The 20,848-nt window shown below is 37.9% G+C and overlaps 1 protein-coding gene and 1 long non-coding RNA gene across 9 annotated transcripts in view; one reads left to right on the top strand and one right to left on the bottom strand.

The window, feature by feature from the left end:
* LOC126632727 (putative disease resistance protein At3g14460) overlaps positions 1-20,848 on the bottom strand; it is a 234,279-nt gene that overhangs the window by 195,194 nt on the left and 18,237 nt on the right. The gene's annotated exons all lie outside the window — the stretch shown is intronic.
* Positions 986-3,909, top strand: LOC126632741 (uncharacterized). 2 transcript variants are annotated; one of them, XR_007626811.1, is made up of 4 exons: positions 986-1,553; positions 1,823-1,956; positions 2,055-2,182; positions 2,269-3,909. It is a non-coding gene; the product is annotated as an uncharacterized LOC126632741 (long non-coding RNA). The 2 variants fall into 2 exon arrangements; XR_007626810.1 differs by having other exon boundaries at positions 992-1,553; positions 2,055-3,909.

The raw sequence follows: 20,848 nt of genomic DNA, 5'->3' as shown, positions 1-20,848 counted from the left end.
ACTATTGCTTTGATGCCAAAAACTTAAAGTTGGAAGATGCAACGCGTTATATGGGGTTCGGCAACTTTTACCTAATCAATAACTTCCTTGTGTTCCCACGTACTTTTACTCCTCCAACCGTAATCTGCACTTCTATTAGCAATGGATTTTTTTAATCGAAGAAAAACTTTGAGTTTAAATTTAGAATAATGTTAGGGTGATTAAATTTATAAACTAAAATTATAAACTAAATGATGTGTCATTAATAAAAATGAGGATGTTTATTAACGTTTAAGTAATATTCCAATCATCAACTTACATGTCATTTAATTTACATTTAATCTATAAATTTAGTCTCCTTAATATTACTCTTAAATTTAATAACGCGTTAAGTAGCTCGCTTAAAAAGTACATTTGCAAAGAATGAAGATTCTGTTCGAATCTTCTTTGTGAGAATAATGAAACTCAACAAAATTGACGAAGTCCACACAAGTGGTGGAGCATGTGATTTTCGGATAATGATCGAGAAAGCAATCCCAGTGATGTAATTGTATCATCAGAAGTTTACCTATTGGACTTAAATCATGACCCGCTTGACTAGAAAAGCTATATTTGCTGGGATAGGGACAATACCGTACAATTACTGTCATTGATTGGAAATGACTTACCACTTCTCTCGGATTCCCTTCAATTATTGACCATCCACACAGAGATCTAAAGCAGCTCTACATGTGAATTCTTGTTGGACTTTGAAAGAAAGCAAGCCAGAGTGTAATTAACAATAGAATGATATATATATATATATATATAAGGGGCATTGTGGTATTTTCATGTCATGTTTTGATTAAAACTTCAGAAAATTATAACAATTGGTTAAAATTCTATACATGATCCAAATTTAGACTATCTTTCCAAATTTCCCTTGAGAGTTCAAATATATCCCTAAGCTTGTAGAATCTCTTAATACCCTAAAAGAAGCACTCATGTCTAGGATTATGTCAAAATTGAAAAAGAAAAAAATGATGAAATTAGGAGTGGAGTGAAGCAAAGGCACAACTTTCATCATAATATGTAACAAGTCGATTGAGCGACCTCAAATAAAATTCGAACATTAACGTTAGAATAAGCAAATTCTTTGTATAACAAGGATTATCACCATAGTTTAGAGGTGAGACTTTTACACAAGAGGTAGGCGACCACTATCTGGGCACGCAGTCATCATATGCTAATCTCCAATTTAACTTTGAAACTTTCAAAACGACGTGTCGTCTTATATCAGTCACGACTCACACTTGAAACGACAACCGATGAGTCAGTATCCTTCAGTCAGCAGCACGTACGTAACTTAGAAAGCGAGGGGAAAATGCCAGAGGCGTTGTTTAGGCTACTGCAGCTGCACAAGGACGTGCCAAAAGCCGCCTGGTTCTACGCCGAAGGGTTGGACTTCACCGTCAATGTCTGCACTCTTCGATAGACGGATCTACAGTCCAGCCCATTCAAGCTTTCCCTTATGCAATACCCCAAGTGAACTCTCCCTCTCCATTCTCTGAGACTCTGTGCTCGGTGCACACCAGGTGTTTGATGATTTGTATAAACCAGTTTTTTACACATCCTTTCCCACAAATTGTACTGTTTGCTCGTGTTTTTCGTAAAAACAGTATAATTGAAAGAGACCCAAGTGAAGTTTGTGTCGATTGAAAGAGTAAAGCTTAGAATTTCTTGGGTTTTTTCGATGTTATAATTCTTGGTATTTTTTGGTAATGTGGTGTTATTTGAGCAGTAATTGGATTTAAGCTTTATGTTTTGAATGAAATTGGCATCTGCTAATGACTAATTTTGACAGGGAACATGCATTGTAGAATGGAAACTCTTCACTTTTGTCCTTCACAGTGCCAGACATTAATCAAATAGTGACCAAGTTGGTGGCATAAGGAGCTGAAACTTGATGGCCCTATCAAATATGAAGTCCATGGCAAGGTGATGACTAAATTTCTAAACAAAACCGTTGTGATCATTTGTTCATATATCATTGCTACACTGGGTGCAGAGATTTTAGTAAGAGTTTCGTGTTACAGGTTGCTGCCATGCGATGTATTTGATGGGCATATGTTAGGCCTTTATGAACCTGCTTAGGTTTTTCAGAAGCAAACCCCTTGAAAAAGTGCGACCAGCTGAGGATCAAAATATGGTGATTCGAGCTTTCGTAAGTGAACCTTGAAATTTTTACCCCATTACACAAATGACTGTAGGAGCTTCTATTCCTAATTCTCTGTCATTCTCTTTTGGTAGCATAGTTTGGACCCAAAAAAATTCACCAATTACATAGATCAAACTCAAAGTAACAATGTCACTTATACATGACATTGTGTTATTGGTTTGGAACGGCAATGTGGCATCTGAAGGGGCGCATGTAAGTCCTTACACAATGAGTCTGACCAATTAAGATGTCTAATGTAAGATGCTGTCAATTGATTTATGCCTAAATAAGAGGAAATTGTAGCAATGGTCTATCAACTTTAACTCAATTGGAGTAATGGTCCCTCAACTAAAAATCTAAGACCATTAATCCCTTAACTTCTCAAAACGTGCGGCTATGGTCATTTTCTTCAACTCCGTTAGAACTTCCGTCAAAATGAGTCATGTGCCATGAGGCTGAATCAGGGGCAATTATGGAAAACCAAATGAGAAAAATTGTAGCAATGATTTCTCAATTTAACCCAACTAAAGAAATGGTCCCTCAACTTTAACTCAATTAGAGCAATGGTCTTTCATCTTTATATCAATTGTAGCAATGATCCTTCCAACATAACTCATTTTGACGGAGTTAACGAAAAGGACCATAGCTGCACGTTTTGAAGAATTAAGGGACCAATGATAATGGATCTTCTGACTAGGACTACAACTCCGATCTGAAATTCACCGTCTCGATCGTTCAGTTTGAAGTTGTTACTTTGTATGTTGTTTCTCTCTGTGCAGCTCTTTTCTTTGTTTCATCTTATATCGACATGGGTCCGAGCACAAATATCAGAAAACAGAGGTATAAATCTTTGTCTTCGACTTTGTTTTATACAAATTGATGTGCATATTGAGCTACAAAACAACCAATTTCTGATATATTTGTGTGTATAGTTTGTGAATTGGGCATGGAAATTTATTTTGGTGAGCTTGAATTCTGCATATAAATTGTTAGTTTAGGTTAATTTGTTTTCTGGAGCTGAAACTTTCCTTGCTGCGATTTATCTGTTTCTATTGACCTTTCAAGTTAGCAAAAATGATAAATGACAGTATTCAATTAATTACCTTACCTCTAAAGAGTAAAGACCTATCTGCCGGATGGAGATATTGGGTGGTGACGTCTGTGCTGTCCTTGAAAGGGAATATCAAAATATGGCTGCTGAGTTTATGGTGAAAGATGTCCAGTTGATTTGGGCAGAGGTTTTTAGCTTTTACCTCTTCACTTTATTAGATTGAAGATAGGTATAAGTTACAGCTTAATGTTGATGTTGCCATCTATGTCTAGTAAAATTTTTGTGTTGAGTTTATGTTGTGTAACTTGCATTTCCCTTGAATGAAATTGCTACGTGCGTGTCTATTTCATTAGCCATTATTTTGATTCTAGTTATAGTAGATAACAAAACAGGTGATTTTCATATGTAAATACTATTTGGTCTTCTTGTGGTAGGTCAAGCTTGTAAAGTGCTTGTGCAAAATATTGTGGTCGATATTTCCTTTAATCAGTTAGGAGGGCTATGTACACTATGCTTTCACGAGTAGGTAGTCATTCACACAGAGCTGAATTGACAATGAAGTTCAATTTGTCACATATGAATTGAATGATTTACCAGATTTCATTCATATAATCGGATTCTTGTATGGAAGCTCTAAGTTGTCTAATGAAACTTGTTTTTCAAGTCTTCTGTTGAAAGTATATGCTGACTTATGCCTTATAACCAATAACCTTGAATGGTATTCGATTAGAGTACTCTTTTATTTATTAAAGTCTACTAATCAAACTCTTTTATTCTGGGGAAATGTGATTGGATCTTATTATTAATTTTTTTTTTTTTTGGAAAACGATCTTATTATTAAATTTGGTTATGCTAGATTAGACTGGAAATGGTCTATGTGTATAGGATTTGTATAGGATTTATGTAGTAGTACCGGTTGACTCCCCCCCCCCCTCTTATTCCTTGTATTTTCAGCAAGCTAGTAAACCTTCTGATAGTTTGTTCGAGCTGAAGTTCAACACGCATGTTTATGGAACTCTTCACGCTAACATTTTTCGTTTCCCATCTGCAACAATGAAAATGGTTAAGACACTATTTTATGAACTACAACAACTATTTCTGGAACTACCGCAAGTAAAAACCCACGCTATTTATGAAATGAACCAAAATAATCCACACTGTATTTGGAAGGTAACAAAATAAACATTATTTTTAAAATTACAGCAAAATAACTAATATTATTTCTGAAAGTAAACCAAAATAATACATATTATTTTTGGAATTACACCAAAATAATTAACACTATTTATGAAAGTGAGCCATAATAATTCATACTATTTCTGGAACTACAACGAAAAACTCACTATTTACGAAACCGAACCAAAATAACTCATACTATTTATGCAAGGGAGCAAAATAAACATTATTTTTGAACTATTTCTAACAGTGAACCACTATTTCTTGAACTACAACAAAAATAACTCACGCTGTTTCTAAAAGTGAACCAAACTAACCCTCACTATTTCTTAAACAACATTATAACCTACACTATTTTGGAAAGTGAACTAAAATAATCCACACTATTTCTTGAACTACAGCATAATAACTTGTACTATTTTTGAAAGTAAAATAACTCACACTATTTATGAAAAATAACATAACTTACACTATTTATGAAAAATAACAAAATAAACACTATTTCTGGAACTAATACAAAATAACTCACACTAATTCTATATTTGAACAAAAAATAATGCACACTATTGCTGAAACTATTGCAAAATGATATACTATTTATGAAATTGAATAAAAACACACTTTCTTATGGTTCTAAAATATGCTAGGCACTTATCGAGTGACAGACTGGGGCCTAGGCACAACCTAGGTGAGTGTAAGTAAATTTATTTATCTTTAGTACTTTGGCTAATTTGATAGAGTGAGATGAAAGTTTAAATAATTACAACTCCGTAGTACTTTACAAAATAATTTTCAATAATCATATGAATTTGTTGTAAATTTAAAAAAATAAAAGTGACTGTTTTGATTAAAAATTAAATTAAATAACAAGGTGACTTGTATAAAGAATTGATTTGCTAGAACAGAGCGACAAGTGAATCGTGATTGTGCTGTAACTCATAAGCCATTGGATGATTGGAGCTTTTTATTTCCTTTTTCCTCTTCGTGTGATTATGCTTCCATGAAAATGTAATGTACCACTTGCTAGCAATGCCCGAACCTAGCCTAGCTTAAAATGAAAGGCCAAGACCCCACATCACATGTATGGAACATATACATCGTGATAGGTGAGTATGATGTAATGCCAGCTATTTTATTTCCTTTATTTATTTTACCAAAAAACTTCACATTCTAGTATTACTGCTTTCATATGAGAAATCTTAGATTCAATTCTCGTCAAAGACAAATTTGAACTAATTTATTTTGGTTAGTTTAATGTAAAATTTTTTTTCTTTCTACTTTCTCATTTCTTTTTTATGATCAAGCAATGTTATTCAATGATCAAAACCGTATATTATCTAGGTCACTCTTTAAAGAGCAACTTTGCAACAAAAACCAAACTAGATATCGTCAAACCATTTTAGAATAATATTGTCATAATTTCAATGTTTAAAAGAATTATTGAATAATCGTTACATGAGCAAAAACTTTTGAATGCATTTAGATTTTTGTAGAGATGGTTTTTAAATGACGACCTAAAGATAAACAGTTCAAATCATCATGCAACATTACAGGATGATAATGAAAATAATAAGATTTCCAAATTGATTTGCATAAAAAAAAAATAACAAGACGACTTGTATGGGATATTGCTACTATGTAATTTTAATTTCATGTGCTATTTTTGTTTTGTAGTCGAACTATAAGATTTATTTTATTTTATTTATGCTGCTTGATTATTAAGATGCATTCCTATTTAAAACATGAAGGTAAAATTGCTAATTTAGTCTCTGAATTATCACCTTAGTGAAAATTAGGTCCCTAAACTATTTTTTTCAGAAAAATTAGTCCCTAAATTATAAAAAATTGCCAATTACATCCCTAATGTTATATTCGAAGCCACTATATTCAATTTTCCATCAATATAAGTCACGTTACTTGCATGTTATACACATTAGAGGGTAGATTGGTAGTTTTTCATAAAGAAATAGTGTATGAAGTTAACTTTCGAGAAGAAATTGGTAGTTTTTCATAAAGAAATAGTGTAAGTTAACTTTTGAGGGTAAATTAGATATTAAATTCGTAACCTATATGAAATGTTAAGCACTTATAGACGAGAAAATGATGATATTACACTCTAAAGTATGTCAAATGACTTCAGTTGACGAAAAATTGGATAAAATAGCTTTGAATATAAGGAAAACTAATTAAAAGGGCTTCACAACTTTGAATCTTAACCAAAAACCACATACTAACTTTATTTAATGATTAGGACAAACCAACATTAAATTAGCCCAATCAAAACTGGCTCAAACAATGAGTTTCCGATTTTACCCTGATGGCAGCACCTTCTCCTGTTTATTTAAAGGAAAACTAATAAAAATGACTTCAAAAATTTGAGTTTTAACCAAAAGTCACCTAATAACTTTTATTTAATGATAAGGACAAGAGATAAAAAACAAAAAATACAAAAACTTGTTCAACCCAAAGCGCGACGAGCAGTGCGAAAGCAAGCAGTTCAATAGAAAACCAACAGTGCAAAAGCAACATACAAATTACTTTTTAAATATTTCATCGGGAAGGAAAAAGGTTCAGAGAGAGATTGTGAGGGTAGAGAGAAGAAAATGTCAATCAAGTTTATTCAAACTGACATCAACAAACCCCAAAAAATTTTAGAGAGAGAAAAATTTAAGATAAAAAAATATATTGCTAACATCAATACATGACTACCACTTAGCCTTACACGTGGGGTAGCATCTCATCATCACCCTATGTTCAAATCATGGAATTCTTTATTAATTTTAACCCTAACCAACTAAAACCTAAAAATAAAAAATATTAGATTATGATCCTCAATGAAAGCACATTAGCTTTTTTGATCTTTCATTTATGTTTTTGTTGTTAATTTTGCATTGAATAAATTAAAGGAAAGTAAAATAAATTGTTCGAAGAAATGTTAAAGAACAAATAGGAATGTGAATATCATTATCCTAACTCTGTAAGAATATAAATATTATTGCCAGTGATTCATATGATAATGAGAAGAGAGCTTCAAATTTTGAACCTTCTGTGTTCAGTTTATAAAATAGTTGGTGTTCAATTTAAAAAACAGTGATAGTGCTAGTGTTCGATTTTAAGAAATAGTTAGTATTTAGTTTACAAAATAGTTAGTTTTTGGTTTAAGAAATAGTCAGTGTTTAGTTTACGAAATAGTGACAGTACTAGTTTACAAAATAGTGATAATACTAGTGTTTGGTTTAAGAAATAATATGTGCTTAGTTTACGAAATAGTGATAGTACTATTATTTGGTTTAATAAATAGTCTATTTAGTTTACAAAATAGTGATAGTACTAGTGTTAAGTTTAAGAAATAATCAGTGTTTAGTTTACGAAATAGTAATGGTACTAGTGTTTAGTTTAAGAAATAGTTAGTGTCCAGTTTACGAAATAGTCAGTGTTTAGTTTAAGAAGTAGTGATAGTATTAGTGTTACGTTTAAGAAACAGTTAGTGTTTAATTTAAGAAATACTATTCAGTTTAAAAAGTAGTCAATGTTCAGTTTAAGAAATAGTGTTCAATTTTCAAATTTAAGAAGTAGTCAATGTTCTGTTTAAGAAATAGTGACAGTATTAGTGTTCATAAAACTAAATAATAAATTTTTTTCTTTATTTTTGATCTTGTAATATTATTACTTAGTTTGTTCTACAAAAATTGAAAGAATAGTCAAATAAACAAGTAATAAAATAAAAATAAAAAATAAAATTATTTATGGAGTGAGGTGAAAGGAGAGAGGAGTGGGGGGAGGTGAAAAAAAATTTGATGTAGATGAGTGAGGTGAAAGAAGAGAAAAATTGACGGGAATATGGGAAAGAGGGAGAGAGAAAGAGATTGAACGGTTGAGTGAGAGAGAGTGTGTGTATGTGTGTGATGTGACGCATGGTCCTGCGAGTCATTATTTGTTGGTTTTTTATTTTTTATTTTTGTTATTATGTAAAACTTTTGTCCTTTTCATTAAAATTTGAATCTTTTTTATTAAAGTTTAAATCCTTTTTATTAAATAAAGTTAGTAAATGATTTTTGGTTAATTAAAAATTTTGAGAAACACTTCTCATTAAAGCTCCCTTTATTTAATATGTTTTACTTCGGATGAAATAAAAAAAAACCTTTTGTACGGTTTCTACAAGTTTCTACATATCTCATGTCATTTTCTCTCTGCTATTTTCTCAATTTATAATTTTGATCTTATCGTCTACGATAGAGATGACACCACCCTTGTGATCTATGAGGAAGTCAAGGCCTAGAAGAGTTCGAGAAGTTCAGGACGCTCCCAACCTGTCTTCCACTGATAACTACGAGTTCGAGCGAGTTCTAACAATCATCAGAGATAGCTTTAAAATGGACTCCAAGAGGTACTTTTGGTTTCGAATTTGTGAAAAAGTGTGGATTTGTTTTTCTCTATTTATTTTCTGCATATTTGGGGTCTTCTAGTTTTGATTATGTTGACTATTTTTGGGCTTTTGCAAATATTTTTTTTCAAGTGATTTTTTAAGAAGATGACATGATTAAGTGTTTGGAATTTTCTGGTTGCTTTTGATTTGTAGAACTTTTATTGTGCTAAATTAATAAATGAATTATTTTTGAAATGTAAAGATTGGTTGGGTTGCAGTAGAATTGAACATTTGAATCTGTTTTCACAGCTTGCTGCAAGAGAAGATAAATATGCAAGTCAAATTTGCAATCAAGAACGATGTCACCGAAGTACCATTTTTCTTCATGAAACTTAAGCATTCAATTTAGCTTTAAATATTTATTTTGTTTAATATTTTGATTTGGCCTATAATGCACTCTTATTGTCCTCTTGATTCCTGCAGCTAATTGGAAATACCCCGTTGGTATATCTCAACAATATTTGTTGTGGATGGTTGCGTAGCACGAATTGCTGCCAAGCTAGAGTCAATGGAACTCTGCGCTAGTGTAAAGGACAGGCATATTCACTTTTCCCTAAGGGATATTGATTTTGTTGTCCTTATACGAAAGAAATCAATACTCAAGGTTCATACACATTTGATCTTGAATTTGTATATGCAAGAGTGCATATTGTATGATCAAGGTTTTTAATTTTCAGAAATTGTCAATGTCCAGTTTAAAAAATAGTGATAATACTCGTGTTTAGTTTTCAGAAATAGTCCGTTTTCAGTTTCAGATATAGTGTAGTATCTATGCTAAGTTTCAAAAATAGTGCAGTATCCCTGATCAGTTTCAGAAATAGTGCAGTATCCGTGATCAATTTCAGAAATAGTGATAGTACCAATATTCAATTTAAGAAATAGTGCTATTACTCCTGGTCAATTTTTAGAAATAGTAAGGTCTAGTTTCAAAAACAGTGTAACACTCGTGTTTAGTTCAAAAATAGTTAGTGATCAGTTTAAAAAATAATGATATTATCATTGCTTAATTTTAGAAATAATGATAGTACATGTGTTCAGTTTCATAAATAGTCAGTGTTTAGTTTTAGAAATGGTGTAGTAGTTGTGTTTAGTTTCATAAATAGTAGAGTTTAGTTACAGAAATACTGTTGTCACGCCCCGATCCCGACATACGTCTAGGATCGACACGTGACATTACCAAATACCCGCATCTATCATACCCCACCTCCGGGATATGGGCATAGCACAATTCGATAATCGAATCGCATAATAATTTTTCTTATGCTTTATGACTGCATCTAACCTCCTTGTTAGACTGCCTACGTACCCTAAATAGGGATCAAGTCATTCGTAGTTCTTCATGCACTATAATTGACATATGTCATAGTCCATTTAAGCCGAAAGGCATAACATTTCTCAATCAATCAATAGAACTTGACAAACATGAAATTACTAGACTCAGGGTTAAATAACAAACCCACCTGAAAATCATGATTTTCCTTCCATCTTCTATATAAGTCATTATGTCGCAACTGTGAACACGAAAATTTCCTGAAACGAAAGCGACAAGAACAACGTGCACAAACAAAATATTTGTATTTGATGATTTTGGGTTACAATCTCTCTCTATTTTGATCCTCTAATTCGATCTCCGTAAGGTGTTGATTTGTGGATGTTTCGTTGATCCAAGGGCCGTCGAGGCTTGATTTTGGATGAACTGTTGGAAGTTTCTTCAAGGGCCGTGGGCTTGATCTTTGAAGGTGGATTTAAGCAAATCTTCAAGGAGCCGTTGGGGCTTGATCTTGAGGATGAGTGTTTCTTCAAGGGCCGTTGAGGCTTGATCTTGAATAACGGTGATGAGCGGATCTTCAAGGGCTTTTGGGCTTGATCTTGAAGAACGGTGGCTTGTTGATCCAAGGGCCGTCGGGGCTTGATTGGAAGAACGATGAACGAAGAACGAAGAACACTTTCTTCAAGGGCCGTCGGGGCTTGATCTTGAATTGGTGGATGATTGTTGATCCAAAGGGCCGTTGGGGCTTGATCTTGGAAGAACGATGAACGAAGAACGAAGAACGAAGAGAGCTTTCTTGATTCTTCGGGAACCTGGATGTTTGAGAGCTTTGGAGTTTCAGAGCTTTAGAACTTCAAGAATTTTGCCTAATGATTTTGGTTCCTTTAAATGAATGAATTAGCCTTCTATTTATAGAAATTTCCAAGGCCTAATTTTGAATATAATATTCCAGATGAAATAAGTCGTTTCTGCCAGGTGTTGACACGTGTCCTGTTTGATGACTTTTCCAACTTATTTTGATTTTGTGTTTAGACACACGCTACGTGTAAAATTTATGTAATACATGAGTGTTGAAACTTTGATTTATCGGTCAACGTTTATTTACTGAAATTTCGATGTCTACAAATGCCCCCACTTCAAGACGCATTGTATACATGTGCTTGTCGCATGTAGGAGATGCGTTTTGAAGTCCCTTAATGTAGATGTCGATCGAAGGGCCATCGAGGCTTGATCTTGAATTGGGCTGGAGATTTCTTCAAGGGCCGTCAAGGCTTGATCTTGAATTTGTTTGGAATTTCTTCAAGGGCCGTCGAGGCTTGATCTTGAAGGTTGAAATTGGACCACAAGGAGCTTCATGTGGTAAATGATCTTTGGCTTGGGTAGTGAATGAATCGGCACGTATTTGTTTTTTGCGCTTTGTTGACTTTCCACAGCTTTGATCTTGAACTGGGTTGGAGGATTTTCTAGATTCCTCCAATTGTTGATTTTCCACAGCTTATTCTTGAACTAGGTTTTGATTCAAGAGTGGTAGACACTTGATCTTGAATCAGACTTGTGATTTCTTCAAGGGCCGTCGAGGCTTGATCTTGAATTTGGCCGGAAACTTCTTCAAAGGCCGTTGAGGCTTGATTCTTGAAGGTTGACTCGAACACATGGCAAGCAGGCACGAGGTGAAGGTGACGACTTGTTGCTTTGTTCAATCTTTCTAATTCACACCTGAGCAGTTTGGTCAACGGTATGATCTTCAAGATTGATGGGCTCTTCTTCCAGTTGGTGACTTGATCTTTAATGATTTGATTCAAGGGTGGTGAAACGGCACATGCAGCCCACAACGCCTAGCAAGTCGACCCAAGAATTTGAGGGTCAAAACGAGTCCTCCACCCAGAGTGATTGCAAACCTGATGATATGAGATACTTTTGATTTTGAAGAAGTAGCAGATGAATCAGCACGTGTTTTGTTGTGCTTGTCTCCACATGCTTCAATGTATCATTTTCCCTTATCTTATCTATTCTTCTGGCAGAATGTAGCATCTTCTCGAGTTCTTCAACTCAGACTCCTTCTGCTGAGCTGACTGTGCAGCCTGCATTATTTTCTGCTTGTTTCTTTAGGCAGATGTGGCAGCTTCTTGAGTTCCTCAGCTCGGATTCCTTCTGCTGAGCTGACTGTGAAGACTGCATTCTTCTCTACTTGTTTCTTCTGCACGTTGTCTCCACATGCTGCAAGGTATCATTTTCACTTGCCTTATCTGTTCTCCAGGCAAATGTGGCATCCGAGTTTGAGTGGAGGTTCCGGCATATTGTTTTCTTTATCCTTGTCTTTGTAGGTAAGAACAAGGACAAAGGAAATGATAGGGAGAACGCATGATATGAGATACTCTTGTTTTCTACCCTGGTGATATAAGATACTTTTGCTTTGGTGTCATTTGTTTGCAGAGGTACCCCAAGGAATAAGAAACACTGAGTGACTCGAGAGGCTTCGTTGGGAAGGCATTCTTGGAGATGAAGAAAGGTTCTCGAGAGGCTTCGTTGGGAAGGCATTCTCGGAAATGAAGAAAGGTTCTCGGAGATGAAGAAAGGTTATGTATGTCTGCCTTGCTATGGAGGGTGAAGGTGGACAGTTTTAGGAAATTCTTTAATACCTGTAGAGGTACTATTCTTTTACTCGTGTCGGCAACCCATGCGTGATTGATCGGTATGGCTTCACGTGCCTTCTTCTTTATCAGAAATCTTCGACAAATTATCCATAATTTTTGCCAAGCTGAGTGTGCATGGGACATGTGTTAACGAGGCTGAAAAAGACTGGCGCCTCTTCGATATCTGGGATCGGCGCTTCGACAAATTGCCCGTGATTTCCGCAAAGCTGAGTTTGCTCGTGATGAGTGCTGACGAGGCTGAAAAAGACTGGCGTCTCTTCGATATCTGGGATTGGCGCTTTAACAAATTGCCCGTGATTTCCGCAAAGCTGAGTTTGCGTGTGACGGGTGCTAACGCGTCTGGAAAAGCAAAATGCTTCCCTGATTTCTAAGTTTGCCTCTTCGATTTTTGAATTGGCATTTTCGAACTCTGAGCTCACCTCTTCGATCTCTGAAATCCCGCCGAGTGCTGATTTTTATAGAGGCACGCAGTTCGTTTCAAAGCACACTTGAATTTTTTGCTTGTAGAAAACTCCCTTCTTGCACTTCTAAGATCTTGATTTGTCCGACCTTTTCTTTCTTCAACACCCTTTGAAAATGTCTGGACCCTCCGACCGTCGTTTTGATTTGAACCTTGGTGAAGAGGCAGTCCCTTCTTCTCCAGACAACATATGGCGCCCCTCCTTCATATCCCCTACTGGTCCTCTTACCGTTGGGGATTCGGTGGTGAAGAATGATATGACCGCTGCGGTGGTGGCCCGGAACCTTTTTACTCCCAGAGATAACAGACTACTTTCCAAACGGTCTGATGAGTTGGCTGTTAAGGATTTTCTGGCTCTCAGTGTGCAGTGTGCAGGTTCTGTGTCTAATATGGCCCAACGCCTATTTGCTCGAACCCGTCAAGTTGAATCATTGGCGGCTGAAGTGATGAGTCTCAAACAGGAGATTAGAGGGCTCAAGCATGAGAATAAACAGTTGCACAGGCTTGCACATAACTATGCTACAAACATGAAGAGGAAGATTGGCCAGATGCAGGAATCTGACGGTCAGATTTTACTTGATCATCAGAGGTTTGTGGGTTTGTTCCAACAGATTTCTTTCTTTGCACATGGTGCCTGATGCACCATCCATATATAAATATATTATTAAAATATTTTTTTTATTGTTTCTTTTGTATGGTGCCTGATGCACTATCCATTATATATATATATATATATTTTTTTTTTTCGCTTTCGGTGTCGGGTGCACCATGTCTCCCTTTTTTTATATTATAATTTTTTTCATGCACACATACATACGTACATACATACATATATATATATATATATAGGGTGCGGGATAAGAGCTTGGAGGAGGAAGAAGGATGAGCACGGAGGAGGAGGATGCAGAGCTGGTGGCGACCGAGGGAAGACGAGGGAGTGGACGGAGGACAGGGCAGCTATGACGGACAGAGAGGCCATGGCAGGACTTCGAGGAGCTTTAAGATACTGGTGCAGGTACTGCTTGCTGGGATGATGGCTGTTTCCTGCTTGTTGCTGCCTTGCTTGCTCAGCCATGCTCCAGCCCACTCGATCGGAATCGACAGTAGGAACGTGATGAAAGTTGAGGAGACCCACCAGGTTGTTGCAGCAAGGTTTTGAAGTTTAGGAGGTTTTGTCTTCCGCTGCTGTGGACTAATGGAGACTCGAAACCTTCTGTTGGTCTCCCTCTTTGATAGCAATCTATCGCTTTCCATAACTGACTTATCACCTCTCAACGGCATTTCCATGGCCCTCCTTCTTGAGCTGTAGAATGACTTCAAAGCCAGGGCAATTAAGTCAAGGTGCCTGTTTCTGTTAGCATTGACGCAATTAACATCGGCGGGGGCGTCGGGATACAACGCCTCTTCATGAACATGGCGTCTCGTCGTACGACTTCCAGGTTGCAGGAGCATGGAGAGGATCATGAAGGCACAGGCGCTGAGGGACAACAGCATGAGCTCCAGCATGTCAAGCAACAGGATGATGAAGATCAACCTGGACAAACGGAATCATGGACGAGCAGCGAGAAGTTTGGGAGAGGTCGTTGGGATAACGTTGATTCCGGTGATGGCGACGATGAAAGGCTGATTGTGCTGCATTTCTGTACTGGTCGTAGAGGTGCGGATGATGGAGAGAGATCCAATTGGGTGTTGAGGGAGAGACGGTGACGGTTCTGTCCCTTGATCCTTAGCCACCGTCGGCAAACCAGAAAGCAACGTTTCCGGTCGCCGGACCCAAGGGACTGGAATATGCAGGCTAAGCACTCATCCGGAAGATCGAAGATGAAATCAGACGCCACGTCGTCAACGATCTCAGAACGTTCCTCATCGGGCTGCATCATCGGGAAGATCGCGGCCGTTGCTTTGGACTTGGATCGATGGCTATGGTTGTTGCTGTCACGGCGGCTTGAATTTTACGGCCGCCGAGGACGATTGGCCCATTCACTGAACAACCCAGAAATCAATGGCTGAGCTCTACCAAGTCAACATGGTTAACCGTAGACAGCGTCGTAGAGGAGCCTCGCAGTGCTGGAGTTTAGTGTTGGTGGGTGTCGAAGCATTTACCTGGTCCTTCACTTCCATTGTGGTGGAGAGGTTGTTGGGTATGGGTGCGAAGAAGAAGACACGGATTGGGCTTTAAGAGCCGGGCCTGGGCCTGGAAGGAGAAGAAGCAGAGCCCCTTGCACAGCAAGCTCAAAACAATTGTGTGTTTGAGAAGGGATGGGCCTGGCATTTGGGCTCCTCTTTTTGTGGATCTCAATTTTCTGTTTTCTTTGATTGGGCACAGTCTTAAGTGTTTTTTTTTTTGTAAATACATAATAACATATGTATTCATTTTTTTTTTCTTTTGTACTAAAATTGACTTTCTTTAATAAAACATTTATTTTTTATTTTGATATGACTGAACTCGAAATTAAATGTTCGAGCCGCCTACGTACCCTTCCAAAGAAGAGATCAAGTCATAACGTAGTTCAAATAGGTGATGAATTTAACAGTGATTTTGATGATGACTTTGTCGTACACAGTTTATGCTCTTGCGGGCCAGGAGCTTTGGTTCGTGCAGTTTAGGCTCGTGCGAACAAGGAGTGTTGATGCCGTTTGCAGTTTCAGCTGAGCGTTGGTGTTGCCTTTTATGCTCGTGCAAACCAGGAGCGTTGGTGTCGCCTTTTATGCTCGTGCGGACGAGGAGCTTTGTGCCATGCAGTTTAGACTCATGCGGGCGAGGAGAATTTGTGAATTTTGTCAAGCAATCCGGGAGAGTTGTTCCTCGCAATCTTCATAGCAAGGAGTCTTGACCGAGTGATTGAAGAAGTCTTCAGGAAAGAAATCGCGCATCGTGATGGGGATAAACGATCTATGTGTCGAAATTTCATCATCTTCAACACGTTCATGTTGCTTTGAAGGTTGACTAGAGCTGCTTTGCCCCCTTTTTGATTGGCGGACTTTTGGAGGAGACGTATGCTTCTTGTGCAATTTCTTAGGAATGACTTGAGACCATCCTTCAACTTTGCTTGTCTTGGAGGATGCCCTCAGCGGTTGAGGTAAAGACTTTGAGTCGAAAGAGCCAGAAGTGACGGTGGTATAGTTTGACTTCACCACATCGTCAAGATCTAGCTCGATGATTCCTTTCTGAGCCAGTTTCATGATGAGATCTTTCAGCACGAAGCACTTTTCTGTCGGATGACTGATGAAGCGGTGGAATTTACAGTATCTTGGACTGTCGGTACGATTCATCTCTTCCGGCCGTCTGCACTCAGGCAAGCCGATCACCTTCTTTTCCAGCAAGTCTTCTAACATGGCAACCACATCAGAGTCGGGGAATGGATAAGTCCTCTCCTCAAGCTCCTTCAAAGTGCGTCTCCACATCTTTTGATCACGAAAAGCTTCGGCTTGAATCGCCTTGCCTCGTGTAGGGATTTTGACGGGAGCTGTGTTGGCCGTCATTGCTTCCTTGGTGGATTTCCACGCAGCCTTCTCCGCCTTTGTCTCAAGAATTTTGTCATTCTTGTAGTCGGCGATCAGTTCCTTCTTCCCATGATGGGCGATGCTTAACTCCATGTCATGGGAACGGGTGGCTAGCTCCTCGAAGGTCCGTGGTTTGATGCCTTGAAGGATGTATTGCAAACCCCATTGCATGCCTTGGATGCACATCTCGATTGAAGAGGTTTCCGAGAGCATGTCTTTACAGTCGAGGCTTAGAGTACGCCATCTGTTGATGTAGTCAATGACTGGCTCGTCATTCCACTGCTTTGTGCTCGTCAGCTCTAGCATGCTCACAGTGCGGCGGGTGCTGTAGAAGCGGTTGAGGAATTCCTGCTCCAATTGCTCCCAGCTGTTAATGGACTCAGGCTCTAGGTCCGTGTACCACTTAAAGGCGTTTCCTTTTAGCGAGCGCATAAACTACTTGGCGAGGTAGTCCCCTTCGGTCCCTGCGTTGTTGCAAGTTTACACAAAGTGGGCAACATGTTGTTTCGGGTTTCCCTTTCCATTAAATTGCATGAACTTTGGCGGTTGATAACCCTTCGGCATCCGTAAGGCGTCAATCTTCTTTGAATACAGCTTCGAGTACAACTCGGATGTATTTGAGCTCCCTTCGTACTGTGCCTTGATGGTGTTGGTGATCATCTCTTGCAGCTGCTGGATAGAAAGAGATCCCATGAGTGCCGCTGCTTGGTCTGGCTCTGGCTTCACATCGATTCTCTCCACCGTAGGCTCATCTTCTAGGTTAGGGTTCTCGCTGTCCTGTGGCTCCAGTCGGCTGACGAGTGCAGCGATTTGTAAGTCTTTTTCTTCCACAATCTGTGTTAGCCTTGCAATCGCTTCATTCATTTGAGCCAGTTGTTCTTCGATGGAGGTAACGCCGATAGTCATGACTTGTGCGACCAATAGACGTGACTTTCCTTTAGACATCCAGGATGCTGATGAAGAACGTTGTTGGCTACTTTGGGATGTCATATTGTGTGCCTCAGCATCATGCTTCGGTGCCCCCAACGAGGTCAGGTTGATGACGGACTCACGCCTTTGATGCTCCCCTTGCTCCTTTAACGGCACAAACTTTGAAGTGGCATGTTGAGGAGTGGTTGTGGCGTCAATGGATTGTCCGTTTGCGGCAGAAGTGCTTAGGATCCTTCCCTCAGTGGTTGCGAGAACGGCTTGTCCCTTGCTTGATGCCATTGACTTTAAGGTGTGTTTGGTTTCCTTGAACGGAGAAAGAGATAAGGGGTAGAGATTATCCCACCGGGCGTGCCAATTTGTGAACACGAAAATTTCCTGAAACGAAAGCGACAAGAACAACGTGCACAAACAAAATATTTGTATTTGATGATTTTGGGTTACAATCTCTCTCTATTTTGATCCTCTAATTCGATCTCCGTAAGGTGTTGATTTGTGGATGTTTCGTTGATCTAAGGGCCGTCGAGGCTTGATTTTGGATGAACTGTTGGAAGTTTCTTCAAGGGCCGTGGGCTTGATCTTTGAAGGTGGATTTGAGCGAATCTTCAAGGAGTCGTTGGGGCTTGATCTTGAGGATGAGTGTTTCTTCAAGGGTCGTTGAGGCTTGATCTTGAATAACGGTGATGAGCGGATCTTCAAGGGCTTTTGGGCTTGATCTTGAAGAACAGTGATGAACGGATCTTCAAGGGCTTTTGGGCTTGATCTTGAAGAACGGTGGCTTGTTGATCCAAGGGCCGTCGGGGCTTGATCTTGGAAGAACGATGAACGAAGAACGAATAACACTTTCTTCAAGGACCGTCGGGACTTGATCTTGAATTAGTGGATGATTGTTGATCCAAAGGGCCGTTGGGGCTTGATCTTGGAAGAATGATGAACGAAGAACGAAGAACGAAGAGAGCTTTCTTGATTCTTCGGGAACCTGGATGTTTGAGAGCTTCGGAGTTTCAGAGCTTCAGAACTTCAAGAATTTTGCCTAATGATTTTGGTTCCTTTAAATGAATGAATTAGCCTTCTATTTATAGAAATTTACAAGGCCTAATTTTGAATATAATATTCCAGATGAAATAAGTCGTTTCTGCTAGGTGTTGACACGTGTCCTGTTTGATGACTTTTCCAACTTATTTTGATTTTTTGTTTAGACACACGCTACGTGTAAAATTTATGTAATACATGAGCGTTGAAACTTTGATTTATCGGTCAACATTTATTTACTAAAATTTCGATGTCTACAGCAACATGATACCGCAATTCACAATATATATCATATCAAGGAACCGACGAAGCACAATACAATTCTCTAGCTACATTAATTAATTAATTTGCCCAAAATAATAACAACTATAACCATGTCTTCTAATTTCATACTTTATGAAATCATAATCGAATCATAGAAAATCCTGAAGGAGTCACCTAAACGTCCAACAGCTTTTCTAATTCAATTCACAAGATTCTCATCACTAAAAGGTATTTAGTACTTAGACAACACTCGTGGACGGTCCCACGCACCGCCACACTCGGTGGTAGCCAAGTTGGAGGGTTTTGAAAACTCGAATTTTCAATATTAACTAAATGAGTTCAAATTTACATGGTAGTTAGAGCTCAACAAGGGAAACACTTTTCACAACTAGGCCGACGATAAATTCTAACAGGAAGCTGTCCAAATTCACCGAAGAAAACCGGATTTCTAGGGTTCTAAACACCCAACACTAAAATGAATACGAAAGCACGAACCAAGCATACCAACTTGAAGCTTATGAAGAGTAGATGAAGTTTCATACCTGTGACTAAGGCCAATTTGGCCGAGAAACACCTCAATTCATGATGAACCCGCCGGAACCTTAGAAATTTGATGTGCTTCAATTCGACCTCCTTGGTGTTTTGTCACCCTTACAACTGATTGGGCTTTGTTCCAGGGCTCAAGGGGAGTCCAATGGCGGTGGAGATCGAAGGAAATCGTTTCCAAAATGGTGGATTGAAGACAAGGAACCCTCGCACCCACCGGTGCGAGTTTCACCAAATTCAACCCAATTTTCGTCCAATCTTGAATGAATATCGAAGGAGAAGGAATGTGGTGGTGATTTCAGGTGATGATTGGGTGAAATTCGCCTAAAAATGGCTAGAAATCCACCGAAATTAACCGGATCGACGGAATGGGTATGTGTGTGCGGAGAAGGGTCTGTTCCCCTTTTTTTTTCTTCTTTTCTCTCGCCACCAGTGTGGCTTTCTTTACTTCTTTTTTTTTTCAGCCACTCCCGTGGCTTTTTCTTCTCTTTTCAATTTTCTGTTTTTTTTTTAGCAACAACTTCAAACATTTGTAACTATACCGTTATAATCCGGACTTGCAAACGGCTTTAGCCATTGCGTTCGTGATCTCGATATCTATTCAACAATATAAATTGTGACCTCAAATGGTCTACTGAGTCCCGAAAAAAATAATATAAAATCTCTATAATACCAATACGTAAATTATAATAATGAAATTCAGGAACGAGATTTCACAACTGTAGTACCCATGTTCATTTTTTTAAATAATCATTTTAAAAATAGTGAGGGAGAGAGAGTGTGTGTGTTTAAGAAATAGTCAGTGTTTAACTTATAAATAGCTTATATGAAATTTATATTAATCTTACTTTGATTCTATAAATATTTCAATAAGCATTTAACATGATTTTGATTTTGAATCTTCCTCAGGCTAAATTCTTCTTAATTCAATTCCTCTAATTTCTTACTAATTTATAAATTAGTAAATAAGCAATCCTTCTTTCTCATTTTAGTTCCTCTATTTTCCTTGGAAGTTGAGACCAATCGAGATTTAATCAATTCAATTTTAATTATATATGATTAATGTTTTGCAAGTAAAAGAGTATATGGATATGGCAAACAAATGAGGAAGATGTTGACTGGGCTCTAAATTTAATTAGTAAAAGATAGCATATAGGATGAGGAAGAAAGAACTTCTCACTTCACATCACATGCATTCAAACCAAAATCAGACACTAAAGAGAGGAGATGCAGAGAGAAGCAATTTGTGCCGTGCTCAAAAATACATGACAATAAACCTGCGGTACATGCCATACACTTTTCTCTCTCGGTTTCGATTTCTTTTTCAGGTTGTGTCGGAAATCGGGTTAAATGAAAGAATGT

Source organism: Malus sylvestris, chromosome 8, assembly GCF_916048215.2.
Source record: "Malus sylvestris chromosome 8, drMalSylv7.2, whole genome shotgun sequence".
In the NCBI taxonomy this organism is placed as follows: domain Eukaryota; kingdom Viridiplantae; phylum Streptophyta; class Magnoliopsida; order Rosales; family Rosaceae; genus Malus; species Malus sylvestris.
Note: the sequence above shows the minus strand (reverse complement) of the source record. Positions and strands in the feature narration are given on the sequence as shown.